This window comes from Euprymna scolopes, chromosome 17 (genome assembly GCF_053919585.1).
Source record: "Euprymna scolopes isolate OS-2025 chromosome 17, ASM5391958v1, whole genome shotgun sequence".
NCBI lineage: Eukaryota > Metazoa > Mollusca > Cephalopoda > Sepiida > Sepiolidae > Euprymna > Euprymna scolopes.
The window spans coordinates 108,365,524-108,386,741 of NC_136498.1; the positions used below are offsets into that span (position 1 = coordinate 108,365,524).

General features: G+C 36.8%; 1 protein-coding gene across 1 annotated transcript in view; it reads right to left on the bottom strand.

Moving 5' to 3' along the window:
• Positions 1–20,486, bottom strand: part of LOC145296866 (zinc-regulated GTPase metalloprotein activator 1-like) — a 269,322-nt gene extending 248,836 nt beyond the window's left edge. The window contains exon 1 of the mRNA XM_080143000.1: positions 20,337–20,486. The gene's annotated coding sequence lies outside the window, so the exon portion shown is untranslated. The remainder of the gene's footprint in view (positions 1–20,336) is intronic.
• Between the last annotated feature and the right edge of the window lie 732 nt (positions 20,487–21,218).

The following is a 21,218-nucleotide window of genomic DNA, read 5'->3' on the forward strand; positions in this document are numbered from 1 at the left end:
ATCTAGGGATCTCTACTGTGAAGGGGTGGGATTTAGCTGCTTGTCGGGTTTGTTTACGTCGAGGGGGCACAAGTGCTTGCAGTTCGTCAGAGCATTCACCATTAAAGTACTTGTAGAAAAGGCAGAGGGATGCAACATTTCGTCGATGGGATAGGGGCTGAAGTTTAGATGACAGTTCAGGATCTATCAGATTGGCGACTCTCTTTTGAACCTTGTCTAGGAGCGAAAGACTAGTAGCAGATGCACCAGCCCAAATATGACAATACTCCATACATGGGCGAATGGTGGCCTTATAGAGGTACAGGATACTTATCTAGCAAAGCATCAAAATAAATGTAAAAAAAAGTCAATATTTAAATATTTGTTTTATAAGTATATGCAACTAATTTTATTTTATCAGAGCCATTTTCTTAATTTCAGGGAGATCAATTGTGGTTGTACATGTTTAGGAGAGGGTTTGTTCAAAATATGCATTAAAACATATTTTTTAAAAATTACTCTTCCGAGGCGCAATTGAGTTTTAATGATCTTGTAATTATAAATTGACATTTTGTGTAGTTGATTTTTTTTTATATACAGATTTTTCATATTGCCAATCGGACTTAGACTCAATGGTAATATTGAGAAACAGCAAATGTTTTTAAGATGCAAGTTTAAAGTTTATTCTTGTTCAATTAGATTTCAAAATGAGACGTTACTCGTTTTAGCCTGCAAATAACAAATAGTGCTGAACAGATGTACGACCTCCATTCCAATCAGCATCAATTAATTTTTTGCATCCGATGAAGTCAAGCTTTTTTAACAAAACTTTGCATCACATACATGAAATCTGTTGCCAAGTTTGCTGGAAAAATGGTTGGATCATCCTGCCGCTCAAGCAGATATCTCACTGCTGATGCAATCCTCTACCTGTATAAGAACCAAGTACATCCTAGGATGGAGTGCTGTTGCCACATCTGTGTAGGAACTTCTCAGAGCACCCTATCCTGCCTTGGTGGAGTTCAAAACCAACTTTGTAATCTAGTAGGTGATGCCCTTTTCTCGTCTCTGCAACCCATTTCCCACAGGAGAGATATAGCTAGCCTGTCTCTGCTCTATCATTATTTTCATGGCAAGTACCCGTTTGAGCTCCAATCTATGGTTCTCCCCGACTACCAAACTTTCACAAAAAAACACTCATCTAACTAAACCCACTATCAACAATCTCCCCCACTCTATCTGTGCCTGGATTCCATGAACAAAGCTTCTTTCCTAGAACTGTTCGTCAGTGGAACTCTGTTTCACTGGCCTGCTTTCCAGCTGACAACAATATGGTCATCTTCAAGCTTAATATAAACAAGTTCTTGTTGAACCATCCCCTTAAATAATCAAATTATATAAAATTTCCACTAGCGATTACAACGCTATTGTCCCAATGACTACCATTCACTCATGAACCCTTATCCTCGAGTGGCATACGGAACTTAATAAGTGGTGACACCTTTGTAAAAAACAAAAATTCCACCCTTTGTGATCAGGGCTGCTTACCTCCTAAAATTTCGTCTATGATTGTAAACACTTTGAAGAGCATTCCTTTTATTTGGGATGTTGCCAAATTATCAAGAACCTCGATATCAGAAAGGTAACTGGCCTTGACAATATTTCAATCCTAATGCTGAAGATGTTGTAATCAGAACTAGCTTCTTGTAGTGTCATCTATATATATATAAAAGGCAAAATGTGTGTGACCATTTCGTGTATGTCTCACAAAGGCTTCTTTCGCACACGCTCCCGGGGGGAAGGGGGGGAGGGGTTACAATCACTTACAACTGTTTATATACCCCCTATATAATAATATCTACGATTTGGAAAAGCGCGTAGCGTCTAGATTTACTTACAGCAACTTTTACAAAATTATTGCTATTTTGGCTTCTCACGTGTTGATTGGGCTTTTTCGTATAAAAAGCGAAACTAATTCAAAGCTAACATGGTGTTCTTGCCACCGCGCCGGGAACATCCACAAGCAATCAGCTTTGATCTTCTGGACAATCCCCTTTAAATGGGGAGCCGGTTTCCCCCCACCATCATCTTGGGGAAGCGAAAACTGCCCTGCATTGAAACAAAGTAAACAAACCCCAAAAAGCTTTCCAGCATTAAATAAAATACTGCTACGTCATCTCGTAACGCTCCCGCGATGACCTCATTTAGTGGCTATCTGTCAATCAAACCTCTTTCACTCGCTTTATAAGCCTTATTTTAACATTCTAATCAATTCCTCTTACTCCTGGCCTAGACAGTTAAGTGGTTTGCATTTGTTTCACCTCCGCGTCAAGGCTTCCGAGTTCAATCCCGTCTCCCGACCAATCTATTTTTTTTTCTTTTACATCTTTAAACACCCGGGTAACGTTTTTTTTTTTTTTTACTTCACTTATTCTTTAGTTTACCACCCCTATACATACAGCATTTTTTTCTTTTTTGCTGTTTATTTTTTTTTTGCTTTTGGTTTTTTCGATTTTTTTAACATCGTTTCAGGGTTATTACCCACCCACCCCATACACACACCTACAAACACCTGGGCAACGCCAGGTACCCCCGCTAGTATAATAATAAATTCGAAATCTGCATTAATCAAAACATCATATTTAAGCATATTTAACCACTGGGCAATGCCAGGCGGCCTGCTAGTATATATATATACATATATATATGTATATATATATATATATTATAATATAAAGCTGAATGTGTCTGGTCACAAATAGGCTCCTATATGGTTGACTATTTTAAAAAACTGATTACATATAATGATAGAAGATGTATCGAGACATGGGAATGGGTATGTTTGATCTGGTAGAACGGTGGTTCATTAAAATTGTGGGGTTTGCGTTTGTGCCTGGTCCACAAAGTATGGAAATAAAAAATTTAAAAAATTAAAAAAAACGTTTACAAGGGTTTTTGATATAGATGTATATAAGAATACTTTGATAAGTATGTTTTAACTTAAATAGGGATGGTATAATAAAATTGTGGGGTCTGCGTTCGCGCCTGGCCTCCATAGAATGGAAATAAGCACAAACTTTAATAAAGACATTTCATATCTATCTGCGTAAGTATACTTTTATAATTATATTTCAGTTTGAAGAAATATGGTATAATAAAATTATGGGGTGCTTGTTTGCACCTGACCTCCATAGAATGGAAATATGTCACAAAGTTTAACAAGGTTTTTCAATATAGATCCACAGAATATTGTGATGAGTGTTTCAGTGTGAACAGGTATGGTATAATAAATTATGAGGTTTATCTATTTTATTTTTACTTTCATCATATTTTGCTTTGGTTTTGATACTCCCAAATTCGAATCTATCTCATTACAACCCTTCCTTTTCATAACCTATCATACTTTCATAAATCAGAGTTCATTTTCTGTAGGTTGTTTTTGAACCCAGCCAACGACGGGTACTTTTGCTAGTTTATAATATAAATCTCACCTGTCTGTTTAAATGTATGTATGTATGCCTAAAACTTTCGACATGGGCAACAGATTTTCATGAGGTTAGTATCATTTTAAAGCTCGGTCCTTCGGACGACAAATATCAAAAAATTGGCTGAAAACATTAATTCCTTTACCCTCAACTGGGCGCCTATTTTTTTTTTTTTTTGTTGATATTTTCAAAAGTCATCTCCTCTTTTCAATTGACTAGCCTTAATTTAAACATTTGTCACTTCCGGTTTGGTGATGGCCGCAACAGCAAATACGTCACTTTTTTTTTTTTTCCACACTCCTTTCCTCCTTCGCGGTACTTTTTTTTTTGCTCAACACACACCTCCAAACACCCGGGCAACGCCGGGCACCCAGGCTAGTTAAAACAAAAAGAAGATAGACCTTATCAAAGCTTTACTCAACTGAATCGTACATAATTTAACTGAAGCAGGGGGCCAAAAAAATATACAAGAATAAAAATATATATTATTTTAATTGGAATTCATTATTGAGATGAGTGTTATTTATATTAATTTATTTATTGCGGACTATTATTCTCATCTTTATTGGTTGTTGTTTTTCATGACGTTTCGGCCAACTATTCCTCTGGCCTTCGTCAGGTGGTAACCGTGACGGATAGGAACTTTGAATCTCCTAACTGCATTCTCAGCCATCACTGCCATCTATAGTTGTTGTCGTCTCACCACATTTTAGCCAAGTAAGCCTCTGGCCGGCTTTGGGTAGGATTGAAACCACTATCTTCAGACAATGCTCATCTGGAACCGCAGAGATTTAACATCTCTATCAACTGTGCCACGGGCCCGGAAGGGCGATCAACGTTGGATTTTTTTTATCTTATAAATCCACATTTATTTATTATCTGATCTTCCATAAATTAATATAAATAATACTCGTCTCAATAATGAATTCCAATTAAAATATATATATACCATTCATTACGGACCTGACCATGGAAGATCAGATAATAAATAAACATAGATTTATAAGATCAAAAAATCCAACCTTGATCTCCCTTCGGGACCCGTGGCGCAGTTGATAGAGGCGTTGAATCTCTATGGATCCAGATGAACATTGTCTGAAGATAGCGGTTTCAATCCTACTCCAAGCCGGCCAGAGACTTACTTGGCCAAAACATGGTGAGACGACAACAACTACGAATGGCAGTGATTGCTGAGAATACAGTTAGGAGATTCAAAGTTTCTATCCGTCGCGGTTACCACCTGACGAAGGCCAGAGGAATAGTTGGCCAAAACGTCGTGAAACAACAACTAATAAAGATGAGAATAATAGTCCGCAATAAATAAATTAATAAGAATAAAAAGGTTGTATCTAAATAAAGAAGATCATATAAGCACATGAGTAAGAATTATAACAGTTTTTTATTTGTTGTTTCTTTTTTTTAATGAAACTATAACACGCCTATTCTTACAAATCTGTTCCTAAACTGTTGAATCACTGCTTGATGGAGAAATGATGCTCATCACACTGGAAGGCTTCATCAGTTTGTCCAATATTCAAAATTATTGGAGATTGGTCTTCTGCATCACAATACAGACCACTCAGCCTCCTATGTGTCAGAGTAAGTTAAACTACTCAGTGATAAGCAATATGGATTTTATCCTACAAGATCAACTGCTAACGTGCTGACTGTAATATCACACAAGATCAGTAAATCTTTTCAAGGGCAAGAGACTCTTTTCCTGATCTACATTAATGATCTTCCAAATCACATCCTTACATCAGTCGTAGACATTTTTGCTGACGACACTACCATCTATGGTAGCACATCTAAGGCAGTAAACGACCAAATTCTCTCCGATTCTCTCTTCTCTGGTCTTGATCATGTTGTACAATGGGGAAAGGAGTGGCTGGTTACTTTTAATGCATCTAAAACCAAGCTTCTATCTTTACATCATCAACGTTCTGATCCCCATCTGGCATCAATTAAAATGAATGGCTCTCGTCTTGGGGAGGCCTCAAGTTTTGACAGGCTTCTGGGCTTGACCTTTACTCCTGATCTTAAATGGAATACGTACATCAAATCTGTTGCCAAGGCCACTGGAAAAATGGTCGGATCCTTCTATCGATCCAGTAGATATCTCACTGCTTATGCAATTCTCTATCTATATAAGAGCCAGATACGTCCAAGGATGGAATACTTTTGCCACATATGGGCAGGAGCTGCTAGAAAAGACTTGTTCTGCCTTGATAGGGTTCAAAATAGACTTTGTGGCCTGGTGGGAGATGTCCTTTTCTCTTTGCTGCAACCTCTATCTCACAGAAGAGATGTTGCGAGTTTGTCTCTGCTTTATCGTTATTTTCATGGAAAGTGTTCGACTGAGCTTCAATCTATGGTCCCCCCTCGCCAAACTTTCACAAGAAACACTAGACTAGCTGAAAACATTATCAATAATTTTCCCCACTCTTTATCTGTACCTAAACCTAAACAGATTCCATGATCAAAGCTTCTTTCTTAGAACTGCACGCCTGTGGAATTGTCTTCCGTTTTCCTGCTTTCCAGCTGTCTATAATATGGTTGTCTTCAAGTCCAACGTGAACAAGTTTCTGATGAGCCGTTCCACTTAAGTTAACAAATTTACCGAACTTCCATTACTATCGATTACTATATTGTCCTTTTGAGTACTCTACACTCTTTAACCCTTATCCTTGAGTGGCCTATCGGCCTTGATAAGTGGTGACGCCTACGTAAAAAAAAAAAAAAAAAAAAAAAAAGAAAGAGACAATAATGACATAAAAAATAAATAAGTACTTTGGATTTTATCTTTTTTGTATTTTTTTAAGACTAGCAGAAACTGTTTCCCAGCATTGCCCGGGATGAATATAAAATAATAATTTAATTTTTTAAAAATAAATATTAGAGTATCTATTTGAAAGAACATCACGACAGTTAGACAATACAGAACTCCGAAAATGCTACAGTGATACATGTTCATTCACACAGTTCTGAGGCAGCATGTTCAAGACTGTAGAACACAATGCGAAAGGAGATTGCCGGTACATCTCTGACAAACAGCAGTGTGATTATGAAGAGGATCTAATGTGAATGCATATTGTCACAGGTTTGGTCTGTTTAATCGCAGCACAGGACGATATTTAAGCAATGCAGTGGGGCACGAACCACAAAATAATCTGTATACAACAGATACAACTGTCACATACCGTCAAGTAGACAGCAGATCTAATCCAAGCAGATTATATACTCCAGAAGGAACAGGGTCACGTCAAGGAATATGTAGTATATATCTGATGGCATGACACTGTAGACGCTCAAGAGAATCAGAGAACACTAGGAACCCGAATGGTATATATATATATATATAAAATATATTTTAGTCATCGACATACAGACCTGTTTCGTTGTTTCACAACTCATCAGTGCCGCTAGACTAACACCTCTCCCAAGCCGAGGATCGAACCTAGGACCGTCGTGATGACAGTCGGCAGAATTCCAATTAAAATAATATATATATATATATATATATATATATATATTATTTTAATTGGAATTCATTATTGAGATGAGTATTATTTATATTAATTTATTTATTGCGGACTATTATTCTCATCTTTATTAGTTGTTGTTTCACAACGTTTTGGCCAACTATTCCTCTGGCCTTCGTCAGGTGGTAACCGCGACGGATAGAAACTTCAAATCTCCTGACTTCGGGGCCCGTGGCGCAGTTGATAGAGACGTTGAATCTCTACGGTTCCAGATGAGCATTGTCTGAAGATAGCGGTTTCAATCCTACCCAAAGCCGGCCAGAGGCTTACTTGGCCAAAAAACGTGGTGAGACGACAACAACTATGTATGGCAGTGATTGCTGAGAATGCAGTTAGGAGATTCAAAGTTTCTATCCATCGCGGTTACCACTTGACGGAGACCAGAGGAATAGTTCGCCAAAACATCGTGAAACAACAACTAATAAAGATGAGAATAATAGTCCGCAATAAATAAATTAATACTAGGAACCTGTATTGCAAGTAGAGACAAATCATTGCCTTGTAGAGCCTAGTCAGCAAATTCCATTCATGAAGAATTTGGTAGTTCAGGATGCGCAACATGTAAAGCTCCTTATTAACCCTATTGGATATTTAAGACAAGTGGTCTTCTAATCTGAGATTGCAAGATAGTATTACTCCCAGATAGTTATGACATTTCACTTAGTAATAAAATTTGAATTTACTTGAATAATAAAAACAAACCTAATTGATAAAAACTAATTGATCAAATTATGTTATTATTATTTAAAATATTTAATCTCCATTCTGTGACTGGTACATACACCATACAGACTTTTCTCTATCTCTTTACTTTTAATTGCTGATATAAGTGCCAATCCGAATAAGCACCTGTTATTTATTAATTTTTATTTATTGCAGACTATTATTCTCATCTTTTCTTAGTTGTTTCACGACGTTTCGACCAACCATTCCTCTGGCCTTTGTCAGGTGATAACCGCGACGGATAGGAACTCTGAATTTCCTGACTGCATTCTCAGCAGTTACTGTCTTCAGAAGTTGTTGTCGTCTCACCACGTTTTTGGCCAAGTAAGCCTCCGGCTGGCTTTGGGTAGGATTGAAACCGCGATCTTCAAACAATTCAATCCTACCCAAAGCTGGCCAGAGGCTTACTTGGCCAAAAACGGGGTGAGATGACAACAACTACGGATGGCAGTGATTGCAGTGAATTCACTCAGGAAATTCAGAGTTCCTATCCGTCGCGGTTATCACCTGACGAAGGCCAGAGGAATAGTTGGTCGAAACGTCATGAAACAACAAAGATGAGAATAATAGTCTGCAATCAATAAAAATCAATAAATAATGAATTCCAATTAATATACACCTGTTATTTATTAAAAAGATAGAAACTGCCAAAGACGATAACTTGACTAAAACATTTGACACAAAATTATTAAAACTTAAAAAGCGCACACAATATTTACAGTTTTAAAAATGATCATTACAAATTTTGGTCGAATTACAATTATCATTATTTTTTTTTTAATTATTTGGTCGAATTACAATTATTTTTTTTGGTCGAATTACAATTATCATTATTTATTTTTTTTTTTGGTCGAATTACAATTATTTATTTTTTTTTTTTTGGTCGAATTACAATTATCATTTTTTTTTATTTTTTGGTCGAATTACAGTTTTTATTTTTTGGTCGAATTACGATTATATTTTTTTAATTTTTTTGGCTGAATTACAATTATCATTATTTTTTTTTATTTTTTGGTCGTATTACAATTTTTTTAAAAAATTTTTGGTCGAATTACAATTATCATTATTTTTTTTATTTTTTGGTCATATTACATTTTTTTTAAAATTTTTTGGTCGAATTACAATTATTATTGTTTTTTTGGTCGAATTACAATTATCATTATTTTTTTTATTTTTTGGTCGAATTACAATTATCATTATTATGTTTTTTTTGTCAAATTACAATTATCATTATTTTTTTATTTTTTTGTAAAATTACAATTATCATTATTTTTTTATTTTTTGGTCGAATTACAATTAGCCTTTCTTTTTTTTTAAATTTTTTGGTCGAATTACAGTTATCATTATTTTTTTTAATTTTTGGTCGAATTACAATTATCAGTATTTTTTTATTTTTTGGTCGAATTACAATTATTTTTTTTAATTTTTTGGTCGAATTACAATTATCATTATTTTTTTTTATTTTTTGGTCGAATTACAATTATCATTATTTTTTTAAAAAATTTTGTCGAATTACAATTATCATTATTATTTTTTTTGGTCGAATTACAATTATCATTATTATTATTTTTTTTTTTTGGTTGAATTACAATTATCATTATCTTTTATTTTTTGGTCGAATTACAATTATTTTTTAAATTTTTTGGTCGAATTACAATTATCATATTTTTTTTTTTTTTGTTCAGTCTTGCTGCTTGTAATTAAAATTGGCATTGCGGAAGTGCCTTAAAATTTATTTGCACAAATTAATTCGAAACATTCATTGTATAAAAAATGTATCAAAATATAATTTTAATGTATTAATATCATTTCGGCACTTCTGTATGAGAGGGCAAATGTGTGTATCTTAGTTTCGAGAATGGCCAATAGACGTTGTTGTCAACCAAAGAACGGGATCAATAACTCATATTTTTCTTGTAACTGTAATAAACACTATATTTCAAAAAGGTTTCAATAAAAATCATTCGTTGAAAAAAAAAGATTAAAAAATTTAAAGTAAATGTCAATACATTTTTATAGTTTAAAATTATATTTTGCTACATTGTCAAATTAAAATTTCTGATATATTTTTATACAATCCTACTGTGAAAAAAATAAATAATTTTTAAAAAATTACAAAAGTTTCATGTTTTTTAAATTATATTTTGCTACATTGACAAACTAAAATTATATTCTGATATATTTTTATACAATCCTGTGAAAAAAAAATACAAATAATTTTTTTTTTTAATCTATAAATGTTTCATGGTTTGGACATATTTATCATTTTACTAGCAGTTCAGCCCGGCTTTGCCCGGGCTCTATGTTCTGTTCATAACTTGCCCTACGTGTGAATACACTTTATGTAAGATTTCAAATGTTTACACCAAAATTTGTCTGAGTAATTTCATAGAGACTGCAGAGGTCAATTTTTTTTAACTTTGACCCCAATTTTGACCCCTTAACATTTATTATTTTGGTCTCAAATCAAAATACAAAGTTTTACCCATGTCCAACTTTCCTACATCTAAAATTTCAAGTGTTTAAACTCGAAATTGACAGAGGAGTTTGGTAGAATCTGCAAAGGTCAACTCTTTCAACTTTCACCTTTTGACAGCCAAATTTTCGCCCAAAAACTGATTAAAATGCTTGCCGCATGTCTGAATACCCGTTATGTATAAATTTAAAATGTTTAGACCTAAAATTGGGTAAGTAGTTTGCTAGAGACCGCAAAGATCAAATCTTTTGAACTTTGACCCCTTGGTAGCTCAAATTTTCGACCCAAACTGATTAAAAAGCTTGCCCTGTCTCTGAATACCCTTTATGTAAAATTTCAAATGTTCAGACCAGAAATTGGCTGAGTAATTTGGTAGAGACCGCAGAGGTCAATTTTTTTTTTTACTTTGACCCCCTGAACATTTATTTTTGGGGCTCAAATCATTAAAAAGTTTGATCCATGTCCAAGTAACCTACATCTAAAATTTCAAGTGTTTAGACCCAAAATTGGCAGAGGAGTTTGGTAAAGTTTTCAAACGTCAAATCGTTGAACTTTGACCCCTTGACAGCCAAATTTTTGGCCGAAAACCAATTAAAAACATTTTCCCAAATCTTAATACTTCTTATGTCAAAACTCGAGTCTTTAGACCGAAAATCAACAGAGTTATTTGGTAGGTAAATGTACACAGACACACACACACACACACACACACATAGACTTTCAATTATAAATCACTTATTGAAAAGAAATAATATTATAACATTAAAATTATATTGTGATATATTTTTTGGCTAATGTATACAAGTGAGGCCCCTATAGCAAAATATGCATTGGCTCCGAGGTTGCACGCAGCATGTTCGAGGAAGCTATTATTATCTCAGATTAATAATCTGAAAAGAAAGGAAAGAATATTGGCGTGTTTTTTTTTTTGTTTGTTTTTTTTTTTTAATTTGAACTTTGCACTTTTCGGATTATTTTTTTATATGTTTTTTTTGTTTTTTTAACGATATCTTTTTTGACCGGAAATTATAATTATAGGCAATTATTAACTGTGAGAAATTCCATCTTTTTTGTTTAGGCTGCCCACGCAGTTTGGTGGTCGGCCATGATTGGTTAATTTTGAATGAGTCAAGTGAATTACTTGGCGCCCTTTTTTGTATCATGCTTTTATTTTTCAGTCCAAGCAGGAACTCGGCAAGGGATGGACTCCTTTTCAGCAGCTCCCACGCAAGAAGAGACCTACATCAATTTCTTCATGTTATATCACCAAACTCTGTTAGTGAACAAAGGCTCACATCTCTACAAGCAGAGATATTTTTATATTGCCGAAAGTATCCTAATTACAGAATGACATTCATGTTTTATTTACCAAATATTAGATCTTATCTTAATTCAACTAGAGTCCGAAGTGACTCGCATTATGCCTAATTATAGGCGCCAACATTCCTGCCGAGTCTACCATGAATATACATGAATCCTTTCGAGGAACAAAGAACTTACACTCTGACAATAGGAGTTCATACTACCGGCTCCATGCTGATGGAGGCAAAATGGGCCATACCAGAACCAATAAGCTTTCATTGCTGTTACTTTTTAATAAATTTGGAGTTTGAAAGGTATGGCTTTTGTATTTGTGGATTCTTTTGCCTCTGCAGAGAGTAAATCGGGATGTGAGAATTAAATTTCTTACCTAACAGAAAAAAAATAAAGAAAAACCTGTCACGGAATGTCGTCAGTGTTTTTTTTGCTTTTTTATCTCATATCGAAAAACAGTGAAATTTTATTTCGTGCTAGTGCACTTACTGAGCTGCGCTATTTTTTTTTAAATAGTATTTTCATGTTTAATTAAAGTTTTACGGTATCTGTTTTTATTAAATTGGTAGGTGAAAATGCAGAATAGGTACACAACATCCTTCCGTTCTCATGTTAAGAATGGCTTTCTAAATAACGTTTTTATTTCAACACGGATCAATAAGTGCATGAGTACCTTTTATTTTCTTAAATAAAAAAAAACTACTCAACGAGAACTGTTTTTGTTTTAATGATTGGGTTTGTATTACTATACACAGATTCGAAAAAGTTGTCAAAAAACAAATATATAACAAATAAATGTTATCAAAAGGAAGATAAGTTACTTTTCTACCTAACTAGATATTTTTTTAGTATTTTTATTTAATGTAACATGTTTATTCGGCTCGAAAAACATACAATGTTTACCGATGTATTGGAAAGTTAAAAATGGTGCCCGACTCTCTCTTTCTCTCTCTTTGACACGGTAAGTTTGGGAAAAGGAGTTAAAAATAAAAAAAAAAAACCTAGGCAAAACACTGTTAAAAACCTACCGAACATGTCATCTTATGTCACGATAACATATATTGAGCGAGTTTCTAACAGTATTTTGTCTAGTTTTTTTGTTTTTTGGGGGGGGGGAGTTAACTCCTTTTCCCAAACTTACCGTATCAAAGAGGGAGTCAGGCGCCATTTTTAATTTACAATACATCGGTAAACATTGTATGTTTTTCGAGCTTAATAAACATGTTACATTAAATTAAAAAAAAAACTAAAAACATATCCAGTTAGGTAGAAAAGTAACTTATCTTGCCTTTGATAACATTTATTTGTTATAAATTTGTTTTTTGACAACTTTTTCGAATCTGTACAGTAATACAAACCCGCCATATTTTTTTTTTTTTTTTACAACCTGCCCTAGCGTAGTATAAACATCATCAACCACCCCTTATTAAGAACGGCTTTCGAGGTTGAGGGTTTTTTTATTCCGAAAGCCGTTCTTAACATGGGGAGGTTGGAATGTTTATAATACGTTGGGGCACGTCGTAAAAGTTACCATAACTTTCTACTCAATGAATTTTCGTAGTTTTTTTAATATATTATTTTCGACATGACAAGTAATGTTTTTGCTTAAAACAACGTTTTAAAAAAAAAAAAACACCTGTCGACTCTATCTTAACAAGCACCTCTTTTTTTTTTTAAATTTAATTATTAGGCGAAAGTACAGAATTACGGCGCTTATGGTAACAAAAACTCTGGTCTAAGGGAGATAAGCGCATAAACTGTGGGAAAAACAACTATTTAGAGGGTAAAGTAGATTACCCGGTGATATCGTAAGCTCCGAGGGGTTGCAAAGGATGCCCTATGCGACCCCCCCTACTGGGTCGAGTAACAAGTATTGTAGTACGGCGAGCAGCGAGTAACTAAGTTGTGCCAACCGTTCACCAGTAAGTCATTAACAGAACTGGTACTAGTCAGAGACACAATTCTTTTATAACAGAAGAATTGTGCCTCCCCCTACTCCTCCAAGTCTATAAAAGACTCGTCCTCTCAACCACTCAGATTAGAATTCCGCCCTCGAGGCCGGCGCCACCAAGTAAGCAATCTTCTTTTTTTATTTTTATTTTCTCACACACTCTCGACAAAAACGAGAAAAAAAACAAAAGGTAGAAGAGAGAAAAGAAAAAGAAAAAAGTTACATCAAAATGACAGACCACCAAAATACTTAATCAAAAAACAACTGTTAGTACAATATAGCAATAGTCGATCAGTCCAGATATCAATCAAGCAGGCAGCAGGCTAGGTCTACCCCGTCGTTTTTTCAGGGGCGCGCATTCTGGGCAATACCACTTTTGCCTGTTGAGAGGTTCTGAGTCGATACCGACACATCGGAAATGGTACCAATCGTCGCACGAGTCACACCCGATCATATTCTGATTCTGCTGCGGAGAGCTGCACAGGGGACACAACCAGACCTGCTCCTCAACACTAGGGGGTGAACCCAACGTCTCCCCTCCCTCCGCAACAGGAGGTCCTTCAGGAGTCCTAGAAAGCTCTAAGGGGTACAGATGTTTCAGGGAATGTACTTCCTCCAAGCCCTCCCCTTTTTGAACACGTGCTGCTCTAACGACACCATCATGGCCTGGAATCAGTTCAGTAATAGTTCCTAAGACCCAAAACGGTCTGGGTTTCAAAGGACTCTTAATCAGCACAACATCATCCTTCTGGAGGCGGGTTCTTGTACTGAGTCGGGATCGACCAGGAATCTTCCTTCCCAGCTCTAGCAGGTACTCCTCATACCATAGTTTGTGGAAATCTGTCAGACATTGGTCCCTAAGTTCCAAGGTTTGAATTAGCCTCTCCCTGCTGGGAGGCAACAAGGTTGTTCTATCCTCTCTATCCAGTCGTATCAATAGCCCGGGGCTCTGATTGGGCTTAAGGAACATATTAGGGGTAATTGGAGTAGCATTTCTGTCGGCTGACACCTGGTAAGTAAGAGGCCGGTTATTAACAGACCTCTTAATATCCGATAACACTGTCAGAAGGGTAAAGTAATCCAATCTACCCCTGCCAAGAATCTTAAATAGGCAGTTCTTCATGGTCTTGATACATCGCTCCCATGTTCCTCCATACCAAGGAGAGAACAAGGGAATGGTTTTAAGTTTTAACTTACAAGGACCGTATTTTCTTTGATAGTCCGTAAAAAGAGAGAGACGGTCGAAAATCTTTCCACTTCCGATAAACGTTTTCGCGTTGTCACTATACAGGGTTTCGGGAACGCCATATCGGTTAGTAAATCAAACCAGTGCCTGGAAGAAAGAGGGTACGCTCATGTCGGGAACTACTTCAATGTGTATTGCTCTGATATTCAAGCAAGTGAACAGGAGCAAGTACATTTTCGTATCTCGTTTCCCGTCACTCACCCAAAGATGGCCAGTAAAATCAATCCCAGTGTGTTGATAGAGGACTCTGAAATCGGTACAGTGCGACGGCAGGGCAGCAGCAGCATTCGGCATCACTGGCGTTGAATTATAACGTTTACATCTGGCACAAACAGCCAGTACCTTATTCACAGCTTGTCAACCCTGCGGGACCCAATAACCGCTTCGCCTCAACTCCGCTAGAGTTGACCCAGTTCCAAGGTGGCAACACCTTTCGTTACAATCTAAAATGATGAGTCTGGTAACAGGATGATGTTTCCCTATCAGAATGGGGTTTTTAACTTCATAACCAAAGTGGGAAGATTGGTTGATTCTTCCCCCGAGATCGAATCAAACCGTCAGGGTCCAGAAAAAGATCCAGAGCATGAACCCTAACTGGCATGGGTTTACCACTCGGCTCCTTTAGGTACTCCACTTCCATGGGAAATTCTTGCCGTTGCACTGTCTTCATAAGGTAGATCGCTGCCTTAGAGTTGTAGTCCCATTGTCGATTAAATCGGATGGCTAGGAACTTAAACACCAAGGCAGTAACAGTCAGTAAACGAGAGAATGAGGAAAACCTCTGAAAAGGTATGGCGGAAGTGTACTCTTGATCATGGATCAAAGAACAATTCGCTGAACTGCGGGTCATTCGCTGGCATATCTCACTCAAACAGGGTCAAATCGGAAATCACTCAACCCTGAAAGGTCCCTGGCTAGTTCTCTCCAATCGCTCAAGATTGCTGGCTGGAGTGGATCATCCCAACCTGCACCATTCTTCCACATGGACCTGATTAGCACTCTACTGCGGATAGTAACCGGGAGACATAGGGACAACGGATCGAAGACCTTAGCTGACTCTGAAAGAACACCTCTCTTAATTGTCACGTCAGGATTGCACTTTACCGGAGCGACATACAACTCCTCCGAATGTGGGGAGTATCGGTAGCCCAGTACTCTCTCCCACTCCTCTTCATGGATACTTAGAGTACCATCCTCCTTCATCCTAATGCGGAGCGCCTGACTATTTGAGTTGCATGACTAGATAATAAAGCCCCCTTCCAGCAAACGCTCTCTAGCAAGGGAATACAATGTAGTAAGCTCACTCGCGTCTGCCACGGATGCCACAAGGTTATCCACATAAAACCGGTCCTCCATCATTCTGCGGCAAGCATCCTGAGGGTATTTTGCCGCATGCAATTTTAAGATGCACCCCAACACAAATGGGCTTGAGGTAAATCCGAATATCAAGGTGGTATAGCGGAAGCAGCGCAAACAATCTCCTTGTTTAAGAAAAAAGCAAAACCGGTTCCTATCCGCCTCCAGCTTAAGCCTAATCATTAGGAAGGCTCGGCGAATGTCTGCTAGTAGCACATAATTGTTGGCTCTAAAGGCCAGCAACAACTTTAAGATGTCCCCTGTTAAGTTAATGCCAGAATATGCTGCTTCGTTCAGTGATAATCCATCTCCTGTCTTCAAACTACAGTTGAACACTGGTCTGATCCTGGTAGTTGCCGTAGGGTCCGACTTGAAAACTGGTCTATGTGGTATCCACACATATTTGTCGAACTCCTGAGGGGAGACAAAAATCTCTTCAATTATACCGTCCTCCTGTTGCTGACGAAACACCTCCAAATATTCATCATATATTTTTCTTTTAGTCAAGTTTGCTGCCACCCGGTCTAAAACATGCAAGGAAGTTGCATGATTAGAGGGGACTCTGGCTAATCTATCGTGATGCCAGGAGAGCTCCACATAATAGCTTCCATCCCGAAGCTCTACCGTTTCCTCAAATCGCTTTATCTGCACTTTATCGTAATCAGAAAAGTCCTCCTGACTGGGATTCCAACGTAAACATTTGTTCTAGTCCTCTTTGTACCATACTGTCAGGAAAGCACTCCGCCATGGGATCCAGGTATGTTGATTGTGTTTCAAGGACAAAACATAAATGTGATGCATCGACCTGGGGGGTATGTTCCATCACCGAATTAAACGAGAGGTGAGTAACCTCGGAGAGGAGCTTATCTTCCACGAAAAAAGAGTCCACTGCTCCGAACGGGACCAATCCAGGCGGGGTTGCAAAGGCCCATCCACTCAAACACGGGATCAGCTTCAATGAGTCCAGGTGTTCAATCAGGTCTAACCCAATTATTCCCTTGATCGGTATTAAATCCCTTCCGATCTCAAACTGGCCGGCCAAAGCATATTTCGCATCCTGAAAGACACGCAATAGAGATTCCAGGTTGGCCACTCAAACCGACAAGCCCATACCATCGGCTACCAAGACAGGAGATGTTACAGTCCTTCCAGAACCCAAGTCAACTCCCAGGACTACCTCTGTGAACCCACGCTGACACTCACTTAGAAAGGTAGACAATCTTAGCTGACAATTGACACCAAGGGTTTTGATTGGGCACAAAGTTCTCAGTACATCTGCCGCCACATATGTCCGCCCGCTACCTGTGTCCAGTAGGCAATTCACTGACACTGTCTTTGGTCCACAAGAGAATGTAACTGAGAGAATGGGTGGCAACGTGCGGGAATACCCGGTTGAAGTTGCATTGTTCACATCCACATGAAAAGAAGGAGTAATAGTGTTCCCCCTACCAAACTTTTGAGACGTATTCTGTCTTACTGTTGATGTAACTGCAGTGGAGACACCGCCCTTAATCTGCAATCTCTTTATTGCTTCTCCAGTTAGTCTCAATATGGAGGACAAAGGCGGCACCCGTCTATTTGTTAGCGCTATTATCTCCCCTTTCAGTTCGAGAGGAAATTTCCTAAATAGAATCTTAGCCATCAGTCTGGCTCCGCCAGAATCGTCCACAGAAAAGTCACACGAAAAGGAATTCCCCAGCTCTTCCAACAGCGATGCCGTCCTGGAAACGAAGTCCCCCAACTCAAAAAGGGCTCCACCTTTCTTTGGTACATAGTCCAGAATATCCTGGAATATTTGGTCAATGATTTCATCCAGGTCCAGATACTCCCTCTTCAGTATAGCCATGGCTTACTGGTAATTGGTGTCAGTGCAACTCAGGTGATTTACCAGCCTCAAGGCTCTGTCTGAGAGTGAACATTTCAAGAAGTTCAACCTCTCGGCATCATTGGCCATGCCGATCACGCAGTTCTCAAACCTAGTCAAGAAGTTTCTGAAACTCATGCGGTCGGACTCCATTTCCTGTCCGCTAAATGTAGGCCCTGTGATCTGTATACGTGGGGGTTTAACAATGAAGGAAGAACCTCTCCCGGTAGTTGCAGAAGCCCTTGAGAACTCAAAGGCAGATTCCGAGTAAGGGCTGGGCTCTGGCTGTCGGTATTCTTGATCCAAATCGCCCAAGTCTTTATAATAATCCTTCAGTTGAGGCAGCCAAGCACCCTCAATCTCGGCAGGTGTACTCTCATCAAAGGAGGCTAACTCCAGCTGTGTGATACAAGTCTAACTCGACAATGAATTGTCGAATCTCCGTCCTTAAGAATGAGTACGCCGATGGCCTAACTCCATCACGACACATCTTCAGTCATCCCTGAATCTTCAATGACTCCCTTCTGCGTAGGAGCTGCTCTTTCGTGACGTTCATGACAGTAGTTAACCGACGAAAGAGTAAGCAGCAAATCCTTTGCAAGATGTGGATAAAAAACTATTTAGAGGGTAAAGTAGATTACCCGGTGATAGCGTAAGCTCCGAGGGGTTGCAAAGGATGCCCTATGCGACCCCCCCCCTACTGGGTCGAGTAACAAGTATTGTAGTACGGCGAGCAGCGAGTAACTAAGTTGTGCCAACCGTTCACCAGTAAGTCATTAACAGAACTTTTACTAGTCAGAGACACAATTCTTTTATACAGAAGAATTGTGCCTCCCCCTACTCCTCCAAGTTTATAAAAGACTCGTCCTCTCAACCACTCAGATTAGAATTCCGCCCTCGAGGCCGGCGCCACCAAGTAAGCAATCTTCTTTTTTTATTTTTATTTTTATTTTTATTTTCTCACAAAACATAGCAAAAATAAGCACATTTCGCAAGGTATAATTTGAGACGCTAAATAATCAGTAGAACAATGATTACTGAAGAAAATGATTGCACAAATACTTTAGCAGAGTCCCGGAAATTACTGAAGCAGTTTACGAAAAGAATACTATCCTTATTTAAGAGAGAGAAAAAAAAAGAACACTTTATCTTGTGCAGAATCTTTCAACGTTGTTTTTTTTTTTATATATATTTGTATACTTTAAGATTTATGTATAATTTTATAGTTTAGTCAAGACATTAAAAAAATGAAAATATCAAAAAAAGGTTATATTGCACGTATCCTTTACGGAACGAAGTTCTATGAAAAAAAATTTCACTTGATTTCATCAAGTAGTTTATTTTGTTTTGTTTTTTTACAACGAAAAAACAATTTATGATACCAAACAAAAGGTTCGATTTTTAGGAAGAAAAGCTAGAATTAAAGATGGGGAGGGAATATCGGCGCTTTACATGAAGTTATCTCCCCGTTGTGTTTATAAAAGTCAAACAAAATTTAAAAAAAAAAAACAAAAAAAACAAGATGGCTGACTTCAACACGCTCTCATAAAAACGTGCTTTTCTGCTGTGAAATAAAAACTACTCGACCAAATTAAATGACTTTTTTTTCGGAGATCTTCAGTCCAAAACAGATACGTACAATATAACCTTTTTTTTCGATATTGTCATTTTTTAATGTCTTGATTAAACTGCACAAGTACTGTATACTCCCCAAAGAAAAAAAAAAAAAACTCTATCAAATTAAATGAAATTTTTTTTCCGAGATCTTCAGTCCAAAACAGATACGTACAATATAACCTTTTTTTTTTTTCGATATTGTCATTTTTTTAATGTCTTAATTAAACTGTATAAGTGCTTTTTTATTATTTATTCATTTTTGGATAAGAGTTTTAACTACAAAACTCCCTGCCCCTGTTAAGAATGGCTTTCTAAATAATAACGTTATTAATTTAGCATGGTGATATAAGAGCATAAGTACCAAAATATTCTCAAATAAACGGAGAATAATTACTGGAATTTAATCTTTAAAACAAAAATGATTGTAAAATTAAGGTCATCGTTAGTACCGTAATAATTTTGTTTACTACTTGTAAACTTAAAAAACAAATTTTTGGTATTTTTTTACCTCCACAATTTTCTTTTAAATGACGACTTTTAAAAGTTTTCGGCCATGCTGAATACGGAAATCGCATTGAAATTTTGCAGAAATAAGTAGTTATCGAGATATAAAAAGTTGTATTATGTATTGTAATCTTTGCTGGCCATCGTGATTTCAAATGAAAGCAACATTTTTGCACCAATTAAATAATTATAACGAAGTTCTATGATAATAATACGAATAATGTTTATTTTCTAAAAAGATGCATCAGCCAGAATTTTGTACGTAAATAAAATTCCTACCTTTTTGTTTATTAATTGTTGATTTTTTTTTAAAGATCCGAAGTAAAGACCATGCTGCAAGCGGTGTCAGGTGAGGAATGTCCCTTCTCAAACAATGGAAGCAGTTATCCCGTTTTTTTTGTTTGTTTGTTTTTTTTTTAGGTTTGCTTTTCTGTGTTTATTTTATTTTTATTTCTGTTTTTATTTGAATTTTGGCGCTAGTGCAGAGAGTGATCCGCGCTATTTTTTAAATCGTATCTCCAAGTTTAATTAAAGTTTTATGATATGTTTTTTTTTATTCAATTGTAAGGTTGAAGTACAGAATAGATACAAAACACCCTCCCCTCTCTTCCCCATGTTAAGAACGGCTTTTTAAAAAGTGACGTTATTACTTACGTCTGGATCACTCTCTGCACTAGTACCTTTATATATACACCTCCCGTGGAAAAATAGCAAAAGAAATATCCACGGATGACAATTACGATTATCAAATAATATGAATTTATACGCTTGTTAGGATAGAGTCGACAGATTAACTTAAAAAAAGAAATATGTGGCTTTAAGCAAGAACAAGTCATTACATAATTGTGATATCGAAAATATTAATATATCTAAAAATAAAAAATAAAATTCATCGAGTAGAAAATACTTTATAGTTAAAAGTAATTTTTAGAGAAAATTGGGGGGAAATTGCATTTTCTCCAGATGTGAACACCTTGAAGATTGCGAATACAGGGAACATACTTATCTCCCTTTTCGTCACTTTAGCGGCTTATGACATTTGTAGCCCATCGCGATAGACTTTTTTCTTTTTACTGTGATGTTAGGCTCTATGTAAGGTGTTAACTTTGGTCAAAATCGCCTGTTCTTTTTTTCATTGGATTTTTTTCAATTATCGATTAT